General features: G+C 35.7%; 1 pseudogene; it reads right to left on the reverse strand.

Annotated features, from left to right (window-relative positions):
• Positions 1 to 4,672: 4,672 nt before the first annotated feature.
• LOC149250779 (indole-3-acetate O-methyltransferase 1-like) lies at positions 4,673 to 6,096 on the reverse strand (annotated as a pseudogene).
• Positions 6,097 to 6,632: the final 536 nt, after the last annotated feature.

A 6,632-nucleotide genomic window follows, 5' to 3' on the forward strand; every position in this document is an offset into this window, starting at 1 on the left:
AGTACTTTAATGTTTAAGAAAAGTCACATGGTAATAGTTGACTCATATAAGGTTGTTAAGTTTTCGAAAAGAGTAACGTGAAGGTTTTTATGAGAGCGTTTCAAAAAGTGTGAGTGTGAGCTTTTTAATTAAAATTTTATAAAAGTGTAGTAAAGGTTTTTTTTGTTTTTATATCTAAAGAATTCTTTTATATAAAAATAAATAAGGGTTTTATTGAAAGGGGTTTGTAAATTATTTTTTTTAAGTAAAAAAGGATTTTTTTAAGGGAGAAATTTGAGGGTTTTTTGAAGAGAAATTTTTGAGGAAAGATGGCTTTTTCAAATTTCCAACTCTAGTTTCCACTGTTTAAAGGGAAGGATTATGATGTGTGGGCCATTAAGATGATGACCACATTGCAGGAACATGATGTTTTGGATTATGTCTAGTTTGGATTTTTAAAACCTAAGAATGAAGCAAAAGAATGAGCTCTCACTAGTGCATAGAGGAAATAGTGGAAGAAAAAAGAAGAATGCATAAGCATTGCAGCTTATCCAACATGGAGTGGACCGAGCAGTGTTCCAAAATATTATGATCATGTCTTCAGCAAAGGAAGCATGGGATGTTTTGGCGACAAGCTATAAAGATATGACCAAATTTAATATTGCTAAGTTGCAGAATACTAAGAGAGATTTTGAAACTCTGCAAATGAAGGAGACAAAGGACATCGATTCTTTCATGAATCAGGTCATGACTGTTGTAAATCAGTTAAAAATTTATGGTGAGGAAATTAAAGTGCAAACAGTGGTTGAGAAGGTCTTCAAATCTTTGACTACCAAATTTGATGTTGTGGTCGCAGCCATAGAAGAAGCCAAATCTTTGGCATCATTCATAGTTGATGAGTTGATGGGATCACTTCAATCGCATGAGGTAAGGATAAAGAAAAATAAGGATTTCAATTTAGAAACTTCTTTCAAAAGTCAGGTTTCTATTTCAAGAGACAAAGGTTGAGGTAGAAGTAGATCGAGAGGTAGAGGAGGAGGCGAATATATGGTGGTCAGAGAGATGGTCGAGAAGAGCATGAACATGGAAGTGGAAGCAACTACAGAAGCTTCAACAATAATCAAAGCATTGACAAATCAAAGGTGAGATGTTATTATTGTAATAAATTTGGCCACTATGCCCGTGATTGTAGGAAGAAGGTAACTGATCAAGGGAAATAGAGAGTTGATCACTACAAAGATTACTAGCTCTGTGTTCCTAGATTTCCATACATGCATGAACCTTCTGATAATGTGTGGCTATTGAATAGTGGTTACAGTAGCCATATGACAGGAAACAAGAATTTGGTTGGAAATTTGGATCAATATGTCAAAGCAGAGGTAAAGTTGGCCACTGACAAGGCTATGGCTGTAGATGGAAAAGGAGTGGTCAACATTCTGACCAGTAAGGGGGAGATGAAGAAAATCTCAGAGGTATATTATGTTCCTAGTCTTAAACATAATTTGATAAGTGTTGGTCAATTGACATAGAAAGGATATAGAGTTATCTTTCAAGGTCAAGAATGTGTTATATATGAAAAACCCTCAAGCAAGAAGATGATAGTGAAGGTGCAGATGACGAGGAATAGAATCTTTCCTCTAATTATGAATTACAATGATCCGATCAGTTCTTTTACTGTTTCATTTTCTCATGATCATTGGTTATGGCACTTTCAATTTGGACACTTGCACTTTTTTATTTAAGATTGTTGCAGCAGAAATAAATGGTCACGCGATTACTTCCCATCAAATAACCTGCGTGTACTTGTAAGTGTCTCATCTTGGGAAAGAAACACCATGAAAGTTTTCCAAATGGAGTTCCATACCAAGCGAAGCAACCCCTTGAGATAGTGCATACATACTTGTGTGGACCTATAAGGACACATTTAATTAGTGGAAGTAGTTACTTCCTCACTTTCATTGATGACCACAACAGAAAGACTTGGGTTTTGTTCTTGAAGCAGAAGTCTAAATCTTTTGCAATGTTTAAAGAATTCAAAGCCTTAGTAGAGAACCAAAGTGATTGACAGATCAAGGTATTGATGTGAGATCGTGGTGGAGAATATGATTCAAAGGCATTCCATGATTACTATAAACAACACGGAATCAGAAGACACTTTACAACTAGATACACATCACAGCAGAATGGTGTAGCAGAGAGAAATAACAAAACCATTATGAATATGACAAGAAGCATGTTGAAAGGAAGAAACTTTTCTAATGAGTACTGGGCAGAAGCAATTTCATGTGTTATTTATGTGATCAACAGATCTCCTACAAAGAGTGTGATGAACTGAGTCCCAGAACAAGCATGGTCAGGTATGTATTGCAACGTATCTCATATCAAAGCGTTTGAATGTGTAGTTTATGCACATGTGCCTAAGGTGCAAAGAGGAAAATTCGATGATAAAAGTGAAATATGCATATTTACTAGTTATATTTAACAATCAAAAGCTTACAAATTGTATAACCCTGTCACAAAGAGGACCATAATTAGCAGAGATGTTGTGTTCAAATAACAAGAGTCATGGAATGGAACTATAGACAAAACAATTGATGCACAAGTGCCATTGATGGAACAAGATGATGTATTAGAAAAGGAGAAGCAAGAATCACAGGTGAAGGCACCAAACAAAGACACACTAACAAGGGATCCAAGGTTTTCAAAGCAACATGGATCTTCAAGAGATCAACAGATCTAGATTCTCCTAACAATCAATCAGGTGATGAATAAAGAAATGGTAAGAGAAAGATGAGAAGTCTAAAATATATTTATGATTATTTGGATGTTAGTTAAAATTTTGCATTGTTGTCATTCTAACCTTCTTCGTTTGAAGAAGCAACGAGAGATGAAATTGGGTGCAAGTCGTGGATGAAGAAATTGAAGCTATTGAAAATAATGATACATTGTATTTGGTTGATTTTCCAAAGAGAAAAGATGTCGTTGTCGTAAAGTGGGTGTACAAGACAAACTTGAATGAGAAAGGTGAAATTGACAAATTTAAACCTAGACTTGTACCAAAAGGATTCTCGCAGCAACTATGAATAGATTTTGGAGAAACATTTACTCTGGTAGCCAGATTGGATATTGTAAGAGCAGCTCTAGCCACATCATATCAGAACAAGTGGAAAGTATATCAAATGGATGTGAAATCATCTTTATTGAATGGAATTCTAGAAGAATATATTTATGTGCTGCAACCTCCACGATATGCAGTTGAAGGTAAGAAAGAGAAAGTTTACAGGTTGAAGAAAGCATTCTATGGATGAAGAAAGTGGATAGAGCTTGATATAGCAGATTTGACAGCTATATGATCAATAATGGATTTTGCAGAAGTAACATTGAACCTACCTTGTACACAAAGGTATATGAGCATGGACAAATTTTGATTGTTTGCTTATATGTTGATGACATGATTTTTACATGTGATTTTTAGTTAGATGAATTTAAAGCATACATGACGAAATAATTTGGGATGATAGATCTTGGTCTCTTGAAATATTTTCTTGGCATAGAAGTTGAGCAATTTGAAAAATGAATTTTTATTTGTCAAAATAAATATGCCAAAGATTTGTTGAAATATTTAGGATGGAAAATTGTAAACATATCCCTACACAAGTTGCAATAGGTGCAAACTTAAGCATGGATGATGAAGGATCAGATGTCAATCCAACTCTATTAAAAAGATTGGTTGGCAGCCTCATGTACCTCGCAACTACAAGACGGCATATCATGCAAGGAGTGAGTTTTATTTCCATATTTATGGAGACTCCAAAAGACAAACATTGGAGTGCAGGAAAAAGAATTCTGAGATACATAGCAGGAACTAGAGATTGTGGAATAATGTATGTAAGCACATAAAATAAGGATTTGATTCGATACACAGATAGTGATTTTGCACGAAGTTTGGATGATAGGAAAAGCACTTTTTGTTTTTTGTTCCATCTTGGTTCAGGTGTGATTTCATTGGCATCTAAGAAACAACCCATTGTGACACTTTCGTCAATAGAAGCAGAATATGCAGTAGCAACATCAGCAGAATGTCAAGCAGTGTGGTAAGAAGAGTATTTGATGGACTCAAGAAGAAACACCAAGGATCAATAACAATATATTGTTACAGCACCTCAACGATTGGACTATCCAAGAATAGTGTGTTTCATTAGAAGAGCAAACATATTGATACTAGATATCACTTTATGAGAGAACTTGTGAGCAATGGAGAAGTTCACTTGAAGCCTTGTAAATCTAGTGATCAATTAGCTGATATATTTACTAATTCATTAGAAAAATATGTGTTTGATTTTCATAGAAGAAACTTGGGTGTTGTAAGCCTAGTTGAGACATACACCAACAGGCATGTTTGAGTTGTCATGAGTCATGTTTTAGTTTAGCGTTCATAATTAAGGGGGAGTGTTAAAATAAGCTAATTACTCCCGCATGAGGAGTTGGCTAAAATTAGAGAGTTAGTTAACTGTGTTGAGGGTTGAGTGTTGGAGTGTTGAGTCATTTCAAGTTAAGTGATAGACCAATTTTAGTGTGTGGTTGCATGTTGAGATATTTTAGGTGAGTCACTAGTTGAAAAGGTTTAAATACCCTTCACCGGGTTCATTGTAACAATCAAGTTTTGTGTGATCAATAGAAGAGGAGCCACAGCTCATGTGTCTTGCGTGTGAAATTGTGTTTTGTCTCCTCTGCCTTTCCAACAAAATTCATCTATCAGATATTAATTCCATCCCAAGTGGCTACCACAATATTCTTGAACAGGGCCCTCTAATGCTTTCCTACTATTCTCCCAAACATCTCCTCCTCCCCCTCTCTAACCTCCATCAATGGATGGAAAGGAAACCCACTCAGAGTTGTCACAGTGTCTATTTCAAAAGAGTTCTTCGTTTTTGCTATGATCTATAGCTCCCCCAAGCTTGGGCCATCGTAAGGAATGTGGAAGGAGTCTAGTTTCTCCTCCTCGATCAAACCTTGCCAACCAAATCTCGATCACATACTGAATGTATTGAAACCTAATTATGAGATAATAATATTGACTTATATAATTTACCTCCTTGACCAACTCCTGAAATGCATCTTCCAAGAGAAAAGCACAAGCTCCCAACCCACTTTGTTCCTTCAATTCGATAGAGTTATGAGCGAAGAGAGCAATGAACAAGAATCCTTTAGGAATAATCTCTTCCGCTCTCACACCTAAGAATGTTGCAAAGTCTTGTTTGAATTAGTTGAGATACGCATTGGCTACTACATCCCTGGATATGTAGACATGCCCACTATTCCATCCAGGGGAACATTTATCCTCAATGATAGCAGGAACCTCAAAATTGAAAACAATTAATATACCATCTTCATCAGTGGTAAATTAGATTTGATCTGATGAGAAAATTAAATGAAATAACCATAGGGCTTAATGTCTTTCGCACTCACTTTTGAAACCCAATGGAGGTTGGTGGAGGAATGGAAGAAATGGAGGGTTTGTCGTGGGAAAAGTCACCTGTAGTGCAATCCCAACACGACTGGTGCAAAGTAACATATAGTCGGTGAAAGCGTATCTTCATTGTTCCCAACAACTTTTAGAATTCATGTTCTTTCATATCTAAATATAATTTGAAATGCACCTCAAAATGAAGGAAATGTTTGAAACAGTATGTTGTAATCATTCGATGCAAGATTAGCGAAGTGAACCTGAAATTCTGGGACATCGAGGTAGTGGCGAATAAAAAAGGATTTGACAACTGTGACGATGGTGTCAACTGTGAAAAGAGTATTCATCCTAGTTTCACACCCAAAGTCTGTGATGCAAAACACACCATCTACGACCTTTTTCAAATATTTGATGTTCTAGTAGATCCAGTGTTCTAACAGGGCTTGAGGGCCAGAACAATCTTTAACTACACGAACATCAATGTTATAATATGGTGTAGTGCATTAAGATATGGGAACTAAGATTTAAGCAGCAAGCCTTGATTAGGTTAATAGAATTACCTGCACAAAGGGAGAATGGGAGGCATAACTTGAATCTCCATTTCCTCCCTTCATGTTGAGCACATTCTCAAGATTTTTTGATGTCTCCATTTCGCTGCAATTATTTCGAAGTAATGCAAAATTTCCGAAGAATGGTCAGTCCGAAATGTGAGTAGTGATGAGTAGGTTGCATGCAGAGCGAATTTTTAGGAGTTGTCTTTAGTGCGAGCTTTTCGACTTTCCGATCTTGAATTCGGCAGAAAATTTTGAGGTAAAACCTTGATGTGTTATTTAAACCGGTTTTTTGACTGTATATATGAATTTTCCACCCTCAAAAACCCCTAAGGCACTTAGATTGTGCAGGGGTTACCCATCAAACATGTGATTTCAATAAATTACTGCCGGAAATTAAACCGGAAAAACTCACTAGAAAAACTTCCAAAAAAATCAAATTAAAAACAACTCGGAATGACGTCAATATTCTAAAGTTATGATGATGATGTCAAAATTGTATTGACTATAAAGATGATTTCATCAATCTGATGTCATATCTAATATTTCAAAAGTTGCTTTTATATCGAAGGGATTAGGTTGGTAAATTTAATGGGTTGATAAATTTAATATTTTTAATGATATTTTTATATCTT

The sequence above is a fragment of the Pinus tabuliformis genome, chromosome 7 (genome assembly GCF_031772625.1).
Source record: "Pinus tabuliformis cultivar Carrire ecotype Pingquan chromosome 7, CPIR1, whole genome shotgun sequence".
Taxonomy (NCBI): Eukaryota; Viridiplantae; Streptophyta; class Pinopsida; order Pinales; family Pinaceae; genus Pinus; species Pinus tabuliformis.